Genomic DNA, 19906 nt, shown 5'->3' on the forward strand with positions numbered 1-19906 from the left:
AGCTAACACTTGGTTCAAGAATCATAAAAGAAGGCTGTATACATGGAAGAACCCTGGAGATACTAAAAGGTATCAGATAGATTATATAATGCTACAACAAAGATTTAGGAACCAGGTTTTAAATTGTAAGACATTTCCAGGAGCAGATGTGGACTCTGACCACAATCTATTGGTTATGTCCTGTAGATTAAAACTGAAGAAACTCCAAAGGTGGGAACTTAAGGAGATGGGACTTGGATGAACTAAAAGAACCAGAGGTTGCACAGATTTTCAAGGAGAGCATAAGGGAACAATTGACAGGAATGGGGGAAAGAAATACAATAGAAGAAGAATGGGTAGCTTTCAGGGATGAAGTAGTGAAGGCAGCAGAGCATCAAGTAGGTAAAAAGACGATGGCTAGTAGAAATCCTTGGGTAACAGAGGAAATATTGAATTTAATTGATGAAAGGAGAAAATATAAAAATGCAGTAAATGAAGCAGGCAAAAAGGAATACAAACGTCTCAAAAATGAGATCGACAGGAAGTGCAAAATGGCTAAGCAGGCATGGCTAGAGGACAAATGTAAGGATGTAGAGGCTTATCTCACTAGGGGTAAGATAGATAGTACCTACATGAAAATTAAAGAGACTTTTGGAGAAAAGAGGACCGCTTGTATAAATATTAAGAGCTCAGATGGAAACCCAGTTCTAAGCAAAGAAGGGAAAGCAGAAAGGTGGAAGGAGTATACAGAGGGTCTATACAAGGGCGATGTACTTGAGGACAATATTATGGAAATGGAAGAGGATGTAGATGAAGATGAAATGGGAGATACTATACTGTGTGAAGAGTTTGACAGAGCACTGAAAGACCTGAGTCGAAACAAGGCCCCCGGAGTAGACAACATTCCATTGGAACTACTGACGGCCTTGGGAGAGCCAGTCCTGAGAAAACTCTACCATCTGGTGAGCAAGATGTATGAGACAGGCGAAATACCCTCAGACTTCAAGAAGAATATAATAATTCCAATCCCAAAGAAAGCAAGTGTTGACAGGTGTGAAAATTACTGAACTATCAGTTTAATAAGTCACAGCTGCAAAATACTAACGCGAATTCTTTACAGACTAATGGAAAAACTAGTAGAAGCTGACCTCGGGGAAGATCAGTTTGGATTCCGTAGAAATGTTGGAACACGTGAGGCAATACTGACCCTACGACTTATCTTAGAAGCTAGATTAAGGAAGGGCAAACCTACATTTCTAGCATTTGTAGACTTAGAGAAAGCTTTTGACAATGTTGACTGGAATACTCTCTTTCAAAATCTGAAGGTGGCAGGGGTAAAATACAAGGAGCGAAAGGCTATTTACAATTTCTACAGAAACCAGATGGCAGTTATAAGAGTCGAGGGACATAAAAGGGAAGCAGAGGTTGGGAAGGGAGTGAGACAGGGCTGTAGTCTCTCCCCCATGTTATTCAATCTGTATATTGAGCAAGCAGTGAAGGAGACAAAAGAAAAATTCGGAGTAGGTATAAGAGTCCATGGAGAAGAAATAAAAATTTTGGGGTTCGCCCATGACATCTTAATTCTGTCAGAGACAGCAAAGGACTTGGAAGAGCAGTTGAACGGAATGGATAGTGTCTTGAAAGGAGGATATAAGATGATCATCAACAAAAGCAAAACAAGGATAATGGAATGTAGTCGAATTAAGTCGGGTGATGCTGAGGGAATTAGATTAGGAAGTCAGACACTATAAGTAGTAAAGGAGTTTTGCTATTTGGGGAGCAAAATAACTGGTGATGGTCGATGTAGAGAGGATATAAAATGTAGACTGGCAATGGCAAGGAAAGCGTTTCTGAAGAAGAGAAGTTTGTTAACATCGAGTATAGATTTAAGTGTCAGGAAGTCGTTTCTGATAGTATTTGTATGGAGTGTAGCCATGTATGGAAGTGAAACGTGAACGATAAATAGTTTGGACAAGAAGAGAATAGAAGCTTTCGAAATGTGGTGCTACAGAAGAATGCTCAATATTAGATGGGTAGATCACATAACTAATGAGGAAGTATTGAATCGGATTGGGGAGAATAGAAGTTTGTGGCACAACTTGACCAGAAGAAGGGATCGGTTGGTAGGACATGTTCTGAGGCATCAAGGGATCACCAATTTCGTATTGGAGGGCAGTGTGGAGGGTAAAAACCGTAGAGGGAGACCAAGAGAAGACCACACTAAGCAGATTCAGAAGGATGTAGGTTGCAGTAGGTACTGGGAGATGAAGAAGCTTGCACAGGATAGAGTAGCATGGAGAGCTGCATCAAACCAGTGTCAGGACTGAAGACCACAACAACAACAATGAGACTTACTGACACTCTTTCTTCCCTTGTGCCATTCAAGAGTGGAACAGGGGAGGGAGGAGATAGATTATTGGTGGTACACACTGTCAGGTGGCTTGCGGAGTACTGATGTTGATGTGTCTGACGATTTTTTTCTACAAGGTTAAGATTCTTGTAAAGTTGCTAGCATTTCCACAAAAGACAATTCCATATCTCATGATTGCCTCAAAGTAACTATTGTACTCTATTTTTTGTGTCTGTAATGGTTACAATGGCTAAGACTGACATAGCAAGTAACAGGCTGTTTGACTTATTTTGCTTGTAGTCAGTATGTGAGGACCATGATAGTTTTCTGCCAAATTGATTTCCTAAGAATTTAACATGTTCAGCTTCATTTAACTCCTGACCCCTGTGCATAATGTGAATATAATTTTTTTCAGACCATTTTAGAATTGCTCTACCTAATTCTCAGGACAAGCTGTAGTCAAAAGTTTTTATTATTATTATTTATTTATTTACATTTTCTTTGTGTGGAGCCATCGTAATGATGGCTTTTGCAAACATTAGACTCAATACTATGGTTATATTTATACTTATAAAATACACTATATTCTGTAACTGTTGATTCTTATGTGTATTTTTTACAATCTCTATCTTAAAATTCATTGAAAGTATATAAACATTTTTTTGTTAGAAAAGATTTTAATTTTGTTTTAAAAACATTTCCCATGTACGTTCTTAGAGAGTTTGGTAGCTTGTTATACCAAATCAAATGACTGATATATGGACTTATGTCAGTCATTTTTAATGTTGTTCTATTACGGAAATAGTTACACTTTGTTCTAGTGTTGTGATCGTGTACATCACTGTCCTTGATAGCTTCTGTTGGCTGACTTATAAGAAATATAACTATTTTGAAGATGTACAGAGAATGTATTATCAGATATTTGTGCTCCACAAACACTTCATGACATCAATCTCTTATGTCCCATCCCATGTGTAAGTCTTATTGCTGTTCTTTGTAGTAGTAGTAAATGTACATTAGCTGCACAGCCCCATAGATCAATTCCGTAATTGAGAAAGGGGTAAACTGTTCCATAATATACTAATTTCAATGCTTGGCTAGGAACCATCTTTGTGAGCTGGCTGAGGAGATACATGACGGTACTGACTTTTCCACATACAAAATTAATATGGTATGTCCACCGCAAATTTTCATCAATATATTCACCCAGGAATTTACAGTTACCATTTTCTGTTGCAGAGATATTACACACACTATTCATATTGTTGTGATGAGAACTGCCTGTTTTAAATATCAATAGTTGAGATTTGGTGACATTCACCTTAAGTCCCTGGTCATTGAAGTATTTTGTTACTTCTGTTACACCACTAGTAGCAAGAGATTCTAGCTCTTTAGATTCGCTCCCATAGAATAAGATTGATGTGTCATCTGCATAGCTTACAATATGGGAGTTAATGAGTTGTGCATCGCCGTTAATATACACTCCTGGAAATGGAAAAAAGAACACATTGACACCGGTGTGTCAGACCCACCATACTTGCTCCGGACACTGCGAGAGGGCTGTACAAGCAATGATCAAACGCACGGCACAGCGGACACACCAGGAACCACGGTGTTGGCCGTCGAATGGCGCTAGCTGCGCAGCATTTGTGCACCACCGCCGTCAGTGTCAGCCAGTTTGCCGTGGCGTACGGAGCTCCATCGCAGTCTTTAACACTGGTAGCATGCCATGACAGCGTGGACGTGAACCGTATGTGCAGTTGACGGACTTTGAGCGAGGGCGTATAGTGGGCATGCGGGAGGCCGGGTGGACGTACCGCCGAATTGCTCAACATGTGGGGTGTGAGGTCTCCACAGTACATCGATGTTGTCGCCAGTGGCCGGTGGAAGGTGCACGTGCCCGTCTACCTGGGACCGGACCGCAGCGACGCACGGATGCACGCCAAGACCGTAGGATCCTACGCAGTGCCGTAGGGGACTGCACCGCCACTTCCCAGCAAATTAGGGACACTGTTGCTCCTGGGGTATCGGCGAGGACCATTCGCAACCGTCTCCATGAAGCTGGGCTACGGTCCCGCACACAGTTAGGCCGTCTTCCGCTCACACCCCAACATCATGCAGCCCGCCTCCAGTGGTGTCGCGACAGGCGTGAATGGAGGGACGAATGGAGACGTGTCGTCTTCAGCGATGAGAGTCGCTTCCGCCTTGGTGCCAATGATGGTCGTATGCGTGTTTGGCGCCATGCAGGTGAGCGCCACAATCAGGACTGCATACGACCGAGGCACACAGGGCCAACACCCGGCATCATGGTGTGGGGAGCGATCTCCTACACTGGCCGTACACCTCTGGTGATCGTCGAGGGGACACTGAATAGTGCACGGTACATCCAAACCGTCATCGAATCCATCGTTCTACCATTCCTAGACCGGCAAGGGAACTTGCTGTTCCAACAGGACAATGCACGTCCGCATGTATCCCGTGCCACCCAATGTGCCCTAGAAGGTGTAAGTCAACTACCCTGGCCAGCAAGATCTCCGGATCTGTTCCCCGTTGAGCATGTTTGGGACTGGATGAAGCGTCGTCTCACGCGGTCTGCACGTCCAGCACGAACGCTGGTCCAACTGAGGCGCCAGGTGGAAAGGGCATGGCAAGCCGTTCCACAGGACTACATCCAGCATCTCTACGATCGTCTCCATGGGAGAATAGCAGCCTGCATTGCTGCGAAAGGTGGATATACAGTGTACTAGTGCCGACATTGTGCATGCTCTGTTGCCTGTGCCTATGTGCCTGTGGTTCTGTCAGTGTGATCATGTGATGTATCTGACCCCAGGAATGTGTCAATAAAGTTTCCCCTTCCTGGGACAATGAATTCACGGGTGTTCTTATTTCAATTTCCAGGAGTGTATATAAGGAAGAGAAAGGGTCCAAGGATTGAGCCCTGTGGTACACCTTGTAATACAGGTTCACTGGTGGACTGAGAGTTCATGATTTTATTATCTAGTTTGTATGACAATTTAGTGCTTTGCTTATGAGTCAACTGGTACGTGGTTAGAAGATTCATGGCTTGATCCCCAATACTATAAGATTTTAGCTTTTTAAGAAGTACCCTATGGTTTACCGTATCAAATGCTCTTTTCAGGCCCAAAAATATACCTGCAGTCTGCATCTTCTGGTCCAACAGACAGTAAACTTCATGGATGAACTGTGTAACTGCTGTGGTTGTACTTAGCTCTTTTCTGAAGCCATGCTGCGAATCTACAAGCAGTTTATGTTTTGTGAAAAAGGCACTTAGCTGAGAAAGGATAATGCTTTCGAATATCTTACTAAAAGTGGGAATTAATGATATTGGTCTATGGTTGGAGACTTCTTCCTTACTTCCCTTTTTATACACTGGTTTCACTACACTCATTTTTAGAACTGTTGGATACATGCTTTCTCTAATGCTGTAATTAATCAGGTGAGTAAGAGGTTTAGAAAATTCTTTTAAGCATCCTTTAGTAATAGCACTGGATACGCCATCCCATCCAGATGAAAATTTTTCTTTAGCATGTATATTGCCCAGCGAACCTCCTGCTCATTCACTTCCACAAATTCAAATTCGGTACCCTGGGTGAGATGGCATCTGATCTCTATCTGTGAATCTGTAACATGCATTGATTGTTCACCAGAAATGTAGTAGTGATTAAAAATATTACATAGAGTATCAGTTTTTTATGTTACCATCAGGTCTTATGCTGAGTGGTTCCATGTTCATCTTGTTAGGATCTTTTTGGTATTTGTCAATCAGCTTCCAAGATGCTTTGCTTATGTTGTCAGACTGTTCTATTGATTTGCTGTTAACCTGCTTTCTTAGATTGGCAATTTCAGTTTTAAAAGTTTGCTTGGCCCTATTGTATTTTTTGTTGAAAACCTGCATAGTAGTAGCTTTATAAAGCTGGTTTAGATCATGTACTTACTGCCTGATCCTAATCGATTTGTTGGGAGTTTTAGTCTAGGATTACTTCCAGTTTGACAGTGTTTAACTAACTTCTGTATTTCTCTGACTGGACAACTATATTCATAACGATGCAATAGGGTTGAGTAGAATTCATTCCATTTCTCATCCGACCCTTTTACCTGGTGCACAGAATCCCATTTCTCATTCGCTAGTTTGTCTTTAAGAGCATTAATATTTGAGGTATTCAGCATTTGTTTCTGTAGCACAATTTTTGTTATTTTAGGCACAACTGAATTTTTGTATTCTATCACCTGACAGAAGTGGCCAGAAAAAGAAAATCTAAGTTACTGTAATTTACCTTATCTATAACATATTTGTTGATTATAGCATAATCTATTCTAGTGGAACATGTGTCTGTCACTCTGGTGTCAGAGTTCACTATATTTACAACGTCGTATGAGGTCAGTACATCACTGAGTTTCAAGTTTACTATACTATTTGAGTTTGCATCTATATTAAAGTCACCTAATATAGTAAGGTTTAGATTAAATTAGATTAGTTTTTTGTTCCATAGATCTGTGCTGAGAAGATCCTCGTGGATGTGGAACATGTCTTTTTTTTTATTTTTTATTTAGCGGAAATTATAATACTAATAGTGTGAGTATATACAATACACCATTTGTTTCTATTAAAAAATTCGTCAATGGAGTAGAAGGAGTTGGCCACTAGTAAGTCTTTCAGGCTCCTTTTAAACTGATCTTTATTTGTAAATTAATTTTTTATGTTTGCTGGCAAATTATTGAAGATGAGTGTTCCTGAGTAGTGGATCCCTTTTTGAACTAAAGGTCATTAGAACCAGCCTGACCAGCAACACTACTAAGTCTATCCATAAACAGCATTACCTCAGCATTTGGTGGCCTATACACTCCAATCATTTTAAGCTTTGGTAGCTTAAGGTCACTACTGTGGAGTACAATACCTGTCATTTCAATTGATCCTCCTTTGGTGTGGTGTTCAAGAAAGGAAATTTTTTTAGTTCTACATTCTTATTATCATAAATTGCCACACCACCACCTTTATGGTTTTGCCTACAATAACTACTTGTTAGTAAGTAACCTTCTAATCTATAGTATATTATTTCACTGCATTTTTGCCCATGTTCCATTATTACTAGTACGTGTGGCAAGTGTTCCTCTATGAATATTTGTAGAATGTCTAGTTTGTTTCTGAGATATTGCACATTTAAGTGCATTAACTTTAAGGGTGTTATCCCTTCTTGTTTATTTACCATTTTGCACGAATCAAAATTGTTTGAGTTACACTTTTTATGACATTTTGCATACACTAGTTTTTTGGAACTGACCTGCAATGACTGAGCACTTACTTCACAGCCTGGCTTTTCTTTGCCCGCATGGGACTCACTCATATCTGAAATACATCCCTGAAAACTATTATTATGGTCCTTTATTCTAAAAAAGTCTTGCTGTTGTAGCCTAGAGCAATTGGAGCTTTCTCCACACTGTCTTTCTCACACAGTTTGCTTATGTGGGAAACTAGCTTGGCCTTCCCTTTCCTGTTTAAGTGGAATCTGTGTTTTTTATGTCCATCACGACTCATCTTACTTAAGTCTATCAAATGTACATGACTAAATTTATCACACAGTTTCATTAGCTCGGAATTGTAGTGTCGAATCTTTTTGTTTACACATGACCACAGTGGTAAATCATGTTGCACTGGCACGTTTGTGATGACAATGTTTGTTTGAAATAGTTTTGGTAATATGTTACAAAAGCCTCACAGGGCTGTCTTGCTTTCGTTTTTGTATACGTCGTTGCCGCCGCCAATAATCACAATGTGAGCGTCTTTGTCCAATTGAATTGTTTCTGTTGTAATATTCTCCTACACTGCATTTAACATTGCACCAGGCTTGATTTTCACAAAAACTGAATGCTTTGAAGGCATACTTTCATGAAAACATTTGGATAGATCTTTTCCATGAATGTCGGTATACAGAAAAATCTCTATTACCTCAAGAATTCTAATATCCTCTAGTCTGACATTAAATAGCAGAACTCTTATACTTGTGGAAGACATAACACACTTCAAGAATAAAGAAAAAGCAATTTAGAACATTATTACACAAGAAACAAATAAAAATAGTTACCCAAATAGAACTGAGCCCCAGAAAATAGTTCTGGCAGAATAGTGACCTTTCAAATCATTAGCCATCAAATCCAATATATGTTTCCTCACAACAGCAGCAGATGTTTCACCTATTGATAAATAACCAAATATAAATTTACTTCTGCAGAAAGTCACTAAAATTCTACTGGCTGTGATAGTGTTTGCAGCAAAATACTAAAATGTCATGCTGAGTTGATATGATTAGCTTTGAACAATCTTCATAATCAATAAATAAATAAGGGCTTACTTACTGGCAGATTTAAATAAATATGTTGTAGTAATGACTATCTATAAATCTAGGGTTATGCTAGTCCCCTCTAATTATGGACCTATTTGAGGAAATGGCCTATGGTACAACACTGGCTCTTTTAACCTGTCAACAATTTGCCACTAATTAAGGATCATTCATAGAGAAAGCAATATAAGACCTCATAAATGAGGTCACACCTAGGGAAGGAGTACAGTGTCAGAATAACATTGACCGGTGAATGTACCATGTTTGAAGATTTGGAAGTCAATAAGTCTATTAGCATTATGCCTCCAAAAACCATAACACCTGGGCCATTAAAATGATAATGTTTGACAATGTGCCTGGGGGTATTCCCAACTCTCATCTTGTGAGGGTACATCCATCATTTTTATGGTCCAAGTGTTATGTTCTACATCTACATCTACATTTATACTCCGCAAGCCACCCAATGGTGTGTGGCGGAGGGCACTTTCTGTGCCTCTGTCATTACCTCCCATTCCTGTTCCAGTCGTGTATGGTTTATGGGAAGAACGACTGCCAGAAAGCCACTGTGCAAGCTCGAATCTCTGTAATTTTACATTCGTGATGTCCTCGGGAGGTATAAGTAGGGGGAAGCAATATATTCGATACCTCATCCAAAAACGCACCCTCTCGAAACCTGGACAGCAAGCTACACCACGATCCAGAATGCCTCTCTTGCAGAGTCTGCCACATGAGTTGGCTAAACATCTCCGTAACGCTATCACGCTTACGAAATAACCCTGTGACGAAACGTGCTGCTCTTATTTGGATCTCCTCTGTCAACCCGATCTGGTACGGGTCCTACACTGAAGAGCAATACTCAAGTATAGGTTGAACGAGTGTTTTGTAAGCCACCTCCTTTGTTGATGGACTACATTTTCTAAGGACTCTCCCAATGAATCTCAACCTAGTACCCGCCTTACCAACAATTAATTTTATATGATCATTCCACTTCAAATCATTCCCCACAGTGTTTGTTCCGCTATCGTATAATCATACAACAAAGGATCCTGTGGGGAGGCATGAGGGTACTAACCCCCAATGTTAATGTAACACTATACTTCTTCTCCATGTGAGTCTTTCAGGGACGCATTCAGTCCTGACTTCATTTTTATGGATGACAATGCTCAACTGCATTGAACAACATAGGAGGAGGGGCAGTTATTGGCATGAGAGTATATTTGCCCAATTGACTGGCATGCTCATTCCCCTGACTAAAATTCCATTGAGCATGTATAGGATGCACTGAAGAGGTGTACTTCATGCGCTAACTACCATCTAGCTGTTGTCAACAGTGCTGATGGAGGAATGAAAACCCCTGCCGCAAGAACTCCTTACCAACCTCATGGTCAGCTGGGGAGCATGTTGCAGAGAACGCATTGCTGTTCTTTTCTGATCACAAGCACTATTATGAACAATGTCCCACCTTCTGTAATGTCTAGGGAACGATAATGAATAAGTGTGATTATTGTTTTGATTAAACATGTCATTTCTGTGCATCTCACTGCATGTTTCTTTCAGTTACATTCTGCAGTACACTGTAGCACTTCTTTCTGCAGTAACATTTTAAATATTTCACATAAAGTATGTGAAACATTTATGGTTGATGATACAAAATCATAATGATGCTGGTTTCATTAGTTTTGGCTATTAAGAACTATTTACATTTTTCTCAAGAGCTAGTTTTTTCCTAAACTATGTATTTACAATAAAACATTCTTGTGGGTGGCTTCAGTAGTGCATGTGTATACTTTCTGCAAAATTAGTAGAAAACAGAGTTAGTACTAAAGAAATAATAAATCAAATCATCATGCCTAATGTGCCAGTTTCATTGCATGAAAAGCAAAATTGTTGGAAGCAATAAACTTTTTTCGTTTTATTGGGGGTGTCAGTGAGAAAAGGCTTTGTAAAGATTTGAAATTATGTGTAAAATTTGTTGGAAGCCAGTCAGTGCTCTCATTCTCAAGTACTGAATGAATGTATTCTGGATAATTTGCTCATGGCGAGTTATGCTGCCTCAAGACACATACACAGTTTCTAACTGTAATACTTGATTTATTGTGTTAAATTTTTAATGAAAGATTATATGTCTTAATAAGTAGATTGTGACAGCATTTTAATTTGTTTGATAATGATATGAAACACTTGTTACCTCTGGAAACAATTAGACAGACAACATTAAACTCGGTCCGAGTACCATGGCAAGTGGAGTTTTTTTATCTTCCTATGGACAACATGGAGAATGCTGTATTTAAGCCAAACTGAGAATCTGTCAACCAGAAAAATATGTCAGTATTCTATAACACCCCAAAACTTTTGAAAAGACTGAATGGAGCTAAATGAGACTTAACCAGACATAATGCATTTATTTTCAGTTTTGTAGAGGGATGCTACTGCAGCATATTTATCAGAAAAAATGCCTTACATCATTGACTGGTTATAAAAATAGTATAAGGGGTGGCCTATTAAGTCAGCACAAAATTTCCATTCTTTGCTAGAAACATCATAGCAACTGGAATTATCACTCCTCAATGACCAGTTTAGTTTTGTAGTCTTCTTAGAGGTTGCATTTTTTTTAAAAACTAATGTATGTTGTTGTGTACCCAGTATCTGATGAAATGTCTAATACATCTGTATCATTAGCTTTATAAATGGATGCAATTTTTGCTGTCTCTGTGATGAAGTATTCACTGAATCTGCTGTCCACTGATTTCAATCTGTTATCATTTCCATTGCAGTTATTTTTGAGGCTGTGAGTTTCATTCAGGTCTCTGCCTATCTTTATTTCTTGTTTAATTATATTTCAAATTCCTATTGTTTTATTCTTGGAGTGTTCTATTGTTTGTGAATAATACAAATATTTTCATTTTTCGATAAGAGCTCTTATAATACGAGGCATATTCAGCAAATAAGTGTACTGTGACCATTACAGAATGAGATTTTTTGTGCAATGGCAACACTGACTAGTAGAGGGGGATCCCTTGATCACAGCAACCATTGCAGGAAAATAGTAGTATGTACTCTCACATTGTAGAGGCAAGTTGTGTGGAAGATGTTGGTAAAAAGTCCTGTCATATTTGAGCCATGTGCTATGATCCACTTCCTACTTGCGAAAGGAATAACATTTACCAAATTTTTTTGCAAATCGAAATTGTACAGTTCTGGCGGTTATGGAGTTTCAACTTTCTTAATTTCTGTGCCACAGAGTGTTATCTATAATAAGATGGCTCTTCATTCTTCTATTAACTCTGGCAGCTTTTCCACTTTCTCGTTTTGGAAACTTTAGGAGCTTTCATAATATGAGGCACATTCAACAAGTAAGTGTACTGTGACCATTATAGAATGAATTTTTTGTGAGATAGCAACACTGACTAGTAGAGGGGGATTCCCTGATCAGAGCAACCATTGCAGGAAAATAGTAGTATGTACTCTCACATTTTAGAGGCAACTTGTGTGGAAGATGTTGGTAAAAAAATCCTGTCATATGTGAGCCATGTGCTATGATCCACTTCCTACTTGCGGAAGGAATAACATCTGCCACAATTTTTTTGGAAGTCGAAAAAGTGTACAGCAAAGGTGTTAGGAATATAATGAGTGTGTTTAAGTGGCATAGGGAGTTTGGTGGAAGCAGAACAAATGTTCATGATGAAATAGGGAGTTGGAAGACCTTTCATTTTGACTGATGAGGTGATGCACAAAATAGAGGAAACTGTTTATGAAGATAACTGATTGGCAGTGGATGAAATTTCTGCAATGTTTCTACCACTCTCCAGTACTCTCTTATGTGAGACACTCACAAAAACACTAGGATACCAGAAAATCAGCACAAGATGGGTCCCAAAACAGCTGATAGAGGAACACAAGAACAATAAGTGTTAAGAGTGTCCTTCAATTTCTTGAGCAACTTGAATTGTAAGGTGAGTATTTAATGAGCTCTACTGTGACTGTAAATGAAACCTGGTTGGAACATTACATGCCTGAGTCAAAAAGACAGTTATCACAGTGGCATCACACCAATTCCCCATCTACCAAAAAATTCAAAACCATAATTTTGGGCAAGAAAATCATAACCTTAGAGTCTTAGGACCAAGAAGGCACGATTTTGGCCCAATTTCTGCCTCAGGGTGAGAGCATCAATGCAAAATGATGTTGTAAGACCCTAAAGAAACTCAAAAGGAGCATTCAAGCGAAAGGAGGGGAATGCTGATGAGAAGTGTGTGCTTGTTGCATGGTAACACCTGTCCCCCACACAGCCTTAGCCACTAAGGCACTCTTGGACTCTGTAACATGCCAGGCTGTATCCTTGTATTAGTGCCACTTAAAGTTCACGTCACAACCGGATGTATTGAAACATTTCCTCACCCAGTAGATAGTGCGCAATGTTCCCAACCTGCGTTTATTTGCTTATTCAAGATTGTCTGCCTGCTAGCTGTGTCCATCTCCCTTAAATCACAATGAAATTAAGAAGCCAGGATCTTAGATTAAGTTTACCAAAATCAAAAGTCAAGACATTATTCATTGTTGAATATTTATGACAACCACAGTGTGATTTATTTGTTATCATTCACACACACAATATTCATGTGACCAGGCCTCTTACACTTAATCGTCACATTAGGTAGGTCAAAAACTTCCAGTCTTTAACAATGTTCACAATTACACATTTTTGGTACTGACCGGAAAAATTAACCGACTTGCTGCACTTTTGTTCCATGAGAATCTGACCGAGAACTAACTGAGAACTACACCAGCTCGGACCTTATATAGACGAGTGCTTGAATATTTGACTATTTCTGTTAATATATTATAGTTTATAATTTCCCAGGGTTAAAATTATCCTTTCTAATTGGGTCTGAAGTTAACTGTTGGGCTTTATTACTTAAATAACATGAGTGAGCTGTATCAATTTAAATACGCGAAACTAATTTATGCATCCGCAGTAGGAATCCCCGACTTATAACCATGGCAGCCGTCTTGAACAATAATTTTTACTTATCCAAATTTACTTAATTAATTCACTTACAAAGTAGAGACTGGATTCATTTTACGTAGAAAAATAAAGGTAGCAAAAGCATCAAAACAGATCTCGGAATTATTTAGTAGATTGGTCACAATTGGCACTGAAAGTCATACAGGCTACAGATTTCAAGTCTTTAAACACTTTGCTGGAATCAGTAAAATTTAGGCCTTCTTTTGGATGCAGTCTTATAGCTGAATTCGATCTATTGGCTCACTCGAATTTTACTTAATATGTATTGCACAACATATGTCATTGTTCATAACTTTTAATAGGATGCATTTCCAATAAAACTAATTAGCTCATTACTTTCAGAATAGGCATTAAAATGTACTGAAATAATAGATTTTACTAGGGGAATTTTATTTAAACTATTTCTGAATTCTGTACGATGAGGCTGAAGTCCACAGAATCTGTCATCGGAATCTGAGTAGTGAACATGGAAAAAATAAAAGTTCATTGCTTAAGTAAGTTACTGAAGGAGTGTAAAACCAAAACAGGATAGCAGTGGGCAACCCTGCTTTGTTACAACTCATTTGATTGGGATGTTTTGAACCAAACCCCATATACCCCAACTTGGTGCCTTCGGGTTATCATATTTTCACCTTCCAAAGGTAGACATTGAATGTAATTAAATTTTCAACTCATGAGTGGGTGCACAAAGAGGTTATGAAGTGGAGAAAGGAGCTGGTAGGAGAGTTCTTTGAGGAGGCCATAAAGAAGCTTGTGCTATGGCTCACCACGCCCATTAAATGGGATGATGATTATGTGAAAAAATAATCTACAAGTGTATCAAAAATATTTTCTAATTTTTCTTAAACATACTTTTTGTAAAAAAAAATACCTTATACATAATGACTGCCTGTTACTTCTACATTTGTGTTGTGTCTATTCTGTGAAAATGCATGTCATAAGATGTTTGCAGGAATTTCTTATCATCATTATACCCTATGCTGTCTTTATTGTACATCTTTTGTCAAGCATGATCTTTCTCAAGTTGTATGATTGATTCAATTTGTATAATGTGTCCGATGGCTAAATTTTGTGCGTGTCTATGTATAGTCCCTTTCTATCTTAGTATTTTGCTAGGAAGATTGCCTTCTGATCAGATAATGTATTGGCAACCATTTTCACCATGAATGCACATCAAATAATGCAATTCCTCAAATAAAATTAATGTGTAATTGACAGATTGCAGTGATGAGCATAGCATCGTAGACTTGCAGCCAGACATGCTTGACAAAGCTCTGCACGTACCTATAAATCAGGCAACACAGCGATCATGTGGCATTGAAGAAAGAACTGATTGGCTAGTGGTTGGCACCCATCACTTGACATGTCAAAATGTCAACCATAAATTTATTTAATCAAAGTATATTACCATGTACATGACTGCAGTTTATCTAAAGTAAACATATTAAGCATATAATATTTCAATAAGAGATATATGTATGGCATTTGATTACAAAAATTTACCTACTTATCTGACTGAATATGATTATTGTCAAGGGGTTTTTCAAGAGTTGCAGATCATATTTTTAAAACTACAGAATGAGACAATGACTTAAAGCACTAGTAGCTTGTATTATCAAAAATTTTCAAAGTCATGTTTGCATCCATCAATATAATTTGTTTCATTTCAACTGCATATTTGCTCAACTAATATTCCATGGCAAACACTCTCATAACTTTATGTAATTGTGAATGGCTAACAACAACTGTCATGAATAACTTAATGATGACTGATTAACTTCACCTTCTGCCATTCTTATATAAAAATTTAAAATGCGTAATATTAAATTCATTATTAGACCTCATGGTTTTCCAATGTTATTATGAGAAATTATATGTTCACAAAAACTTGACTGTGTCAGTAAGTTTTACATTAAAGATATAAGTATTTGGAGTTATTTATTTCCTTAGACAATTTCTTTTTTATACAAAATTGTTCAAAATATTAATGTATAACAGTTACTGTTATACTACACAAATTTCTATTAAATTACATCATTATAACATTTATACATTTCCAATACAATTAGTTGCTTTGTACATTACATTATACATTAATAACTGTAGGTATGTTTACAATTTTGGTAACCAGTTTTGTTTTTTGATAGTGTTTTTCTGAACTTGCTATATGATAACATTCTATATTTTATGCAGAAACTGTATTACACAATTGAATTACTATTTTTTTAACTCAACTTTATTGTTTTAAATGAATGGAGATGCATAAATACACTATTTCAGTTTATCCAGATTCATGCTTTTGTTACTAAAATAGTATATTCAGCTATGATACGCAGACAACACTCAAGCATTCAAAAGAATGTTAAATACTGAATAAAAAAGGTGAGAGGAATAAATGCAGTCATAGGTGAATATAACATAATATTCAATATAATGTATTGAGAAGAGTATTAAAAGGTGTTATTGCAAACTCCAGTACTGAAACTAAATCTGTTGCATTATAACACATCATCTTGCTGCCTACTCATGGGTTCACCTGAGAGGATAGGCAATTTTCCTTAGTTTTGTCAGTAATATAACATATCTAGTCAGAGTTAGTTGGTTGCTAGGAAACTCCCATACTGTAGTACGCATCAACAAATTAACAAGTGTTATGAGTTTCATATCAGTGGGAAGTTGGTTGGAAGTTACATATGACCACCTTTTCAAGAATTAAAATTATTTTTATTTGGTATGATGTTACTATAGATCATGTTTTGCTGCTATTATGTTTCTCCATCTGAGGTATTTCTTTTGGGCCTTGTGTGGGACAAGAGCCGTTGATCTGCACTTGTCACTGGCACAAGCATGGCAAAGAGACCTCCATGCCATACACTGCTCCAAGGAACATTGATGACCCAAATGTCCAAGAGACAGGTAGAAGAAAAAACTGAAGCCATTAGGGATGACATAGAGAATCCAGTATTAAGAGACAGAATTTAAAAGAGCTCTGGAAGACTGGAAATCCAAGTGGAGGGGATAGACAACATTCCATCAGAATTACTATAAACATTGAGGGAGATAGCAACCAAATGACTATACAGACTGGTATGTAGAATCTATGAGACTGGCAACATATCATCAGTTTTGGACAAATGTCATTCACATAAATCTGAAGATAGCAAGGGCAGATAAGGGCAAAAACTACTGCTCAATCAGCGTAATGGCACATGCATCTAGGCTGCTGACAACAATAGTATACAGAAGAATGAAACATCATGGAATAACTTCCATGACAGTAGAGGAAACTGTAGAGTGTAAAAACTGTAGGGGAGACACAGACTGGAATACATCCAGCAAATAACTGTAGGATGCAAGTGGCACTCTGAGGTGAAAAGCTTAGTGTAAGAGAGGAATTCATGACAGGCTGCATCAAACCAGTCAGAAGACTGACACCTAAAAAAAGAAAAAAAAAGAAAGAGAGAGAGAGAGAGAGAGAGAGAGAGAGAGAGAGAGAGAGAGAGAGAGAGAGAGAGAAAGAAAGAAAGAAAAGAATAGAAAAATGCTGATTTTATCAATTAAATGTTGGACTCAGTCCAAGTCAGAGTCACTGTACATTAAGAGAAAAATAAATTATGCATTTTTGTACAAGTTATTGGGCTACTCCTTTAGTAGAGCTGCAAATTAACAAATAACTAAGACGTATCTTTTGGTAGTCTGACAACTTTTACTAAATAAAGAAGTGTTTGACAGTTATGGACTCACTCACACTGTCCTTTAACCCCTTTCCATAAATGCTCATGAAAGTAGCATGAGAATAGCTGACCAGATTCACCTCGTCCAAGATGTTCATTCCCAGGTGCCAGGCCATAACAATCTACTCTTTGTCAAAGTCTCTTTATTTGTGGGTTCACACACTTACAGCATGTATCATAATTTGCATGATTTCCAATTTGCCCCTGCTCCGTTAACATACTTTCCTTACCACATCATGTGTCTGTCGTGACATCATGGTGCATTCAGGCTTGTGGTGGCATAACATTTTGGCTTGTCCGTTAAGGCAATTATTTTGTTTGAGTAATACCAGAATAGTGAAGCATATATGAATTTACAAATAGGAGATAAACAGCAACTATTTTATTTAATATAACTGAGGAAGCAGTGGAATTTTTTCATAGTAGGAGCTTTCATTTTAGTTGATTATATTATATTCAGCTGTCACACATAAAATAACATTAATCACTGTTGTGACAGTTTATTATTAATGCAATGTACACATTAAGATTCTCTTTTTGCTTTTGTGTTGTAAATATACGACTATCTGTTCCATGACCTTGAATGTTCTCCTTCTTGGCGATATTTGTGGAATGCAATGAGTGAAGAAATTAATAAGTGAATGAGCAAATGTAAAAGAAAGAGTTAGTGATTAACATAGGTTATAATAACTGCTTCAATTTAGTGCTTAATCTATCTTCACCAACTGTAAGTACATATGTTCAAACAGTCAGCAACCACCTGCACAGAAGAAATTTTATGACTTTAGCAGTCTCAAACACTTAGAGGACTTCTTCATAAGGTTAGGGCAATTGTGTTAGTAGTGAGCATCAAAAATAAGCTGTTGTATGCAGCATGGTACTGTAGTCTCATGGATAACAATACATTCTAATTGTGTGAAGAAGGGTAGTAGGAGCCTGAAACTGATAAAGAAATAAAATTTCTTTTGTACAACTGCTACACTTTGTTAATGTGTACTTTAGCTTGTTCCATATCCTTCAAGCCTCAACTTTACGATGGGATCGACGCAACACAATGAATAAATGGATAAAAAGAAAGAGTGAACTTAATAATCATTTTGTGAACATAAATGCACTTATAGTAATATGGAAAAAGTCTATTAATGATGAACAAATACAATAACAGAGTTTGCTTTACAGATTTGTTAACAATGTTGAGGACTGCAACTACACTTGAGAGATTAGGGAACATTTTGTAGTATATATTAACAAAATCACTTCTAGTCATTACACAGACTCAGTGTATTCCATTCCTGCTATGATTTACTCTTCTGTTCCTCTTATAGACTTTCGGAATGTTTTGCTGAGCTTGTCATAATTTCCTCTCTTGTATCAATCACTTCTTCTCAAGCAGCACTTACACAAATCGTCCTCGATTATTTGTTGTATTTATTCCAATCTTTGTCTTCTCCTACAATTTATATCCTGTACCTCACTCTCTACGGCTTCAACAATGAGAGACCTTAAGAGAGCAAGTTTGCAAATAGCCTTGAAAATCAATTATAATAAAACTAAAATAATGTGTATCAATGCATAAAAAGATAATTTACAAACTAAGAATGAAGTCATAGAACCAGGTGATGTACTTTTTGGTTAGAGCAATTTAAGGCAATGACTGTAAAAAAGAGTAAAAATTTTTGGGATTGCTTTGGCAAACTAAATACGGTTTCAAAATCTACACTTTCAGTGTATTTGAAAATGAAAATTTAGAATCAGTTTTGATCTACTGCTGTGTGATCTGAACATATGAAGTGAATCTCATTCAAAAACACAGCATGATATGGAGAGATGTCAGGGATTACTGGTACTACGAGAAGTAGGGAAACGAACAGATCATGTAACAGACTGAAATGGAAAACATAATTTGTAATGAAAATGTAAATAAATGGTTCACAGACTAAGGTAGCCCTTTGCTGTATAAGAAAAAAAATGAGACAAAGATTAATAGTAAGTGGCTAGAAAGAAATCAGAAGCTACATAGTTCCATTTAGCTGAAAAGAGTCCTTCACCTAGCTATGAATATCACAATGGCTAATTGGTGTAAATGTTATGATGATGATGGTGATGAAAATAAATGAATGTTACAGTTGATACAGTGTATATAGGTTCATTATGTATAATTCATGATTAACTATGTCTATACATTAAAACTAAATTTCAAAGAGACAGAATGACTGGCAAGTACTTACCCTCATGAGTTAACATTCCAAGTACCACTGATAGTATTCTATAAAGTGAAAGAAACTTGTAGCATTCTGAACTATTAGTTCCTTCCATGGGAGAGGTTAGAAATAAGCAGTAGATTGTCTAGACCCTAGAATGAAAGAGATAGATCTGTTGTGATGATGAGGGAAAGTAAAGATGAAGGGAAAGGCAGCAGAGATAGAAAAAAAGTTAAAGAGAAGTACATGAATAAACCCTA

General features: G+C 37.5%; 1 long non-coding RNA gene across 1 annotated transcript in view; it reads left to right on the plus strand.

Annotated features, from left to right (window-relative positions):
• Positions 1-15618, plus strand: part of LOC126282003 (uncharacterized) — a 41988-nt gene extending 26370 nt beyond the window's left edge. Inside the window, exon 3 of the long non-coding RNA XR_007551319.1 lies at positions 14930-15618. This is a non-coding gene — a long non-coding RNA (uncharacterized LOC126282003). The remainder of the gene's footprint in view (positions 1-14929) is intronic.
• The last annotated feature ends 4288 nt before the right edge of the window (positions 15619-19906 follow it).

This window comes from Schistocerca gregaria, chromosome 7 (genome assembly GCF_023897955.1).
Source record: "Schistocerca gregaria isolate iqSchGreg1 chromosome 7, iqSchGreg1.2, whole genome shotgun sequence".
NCBI classification, from domain to species: Eukaryota; Metazoa; Arthropoda; class Insecta; order Orthoptera; family Acrididae; genus Schistocerca; species Schistocerca gregaria.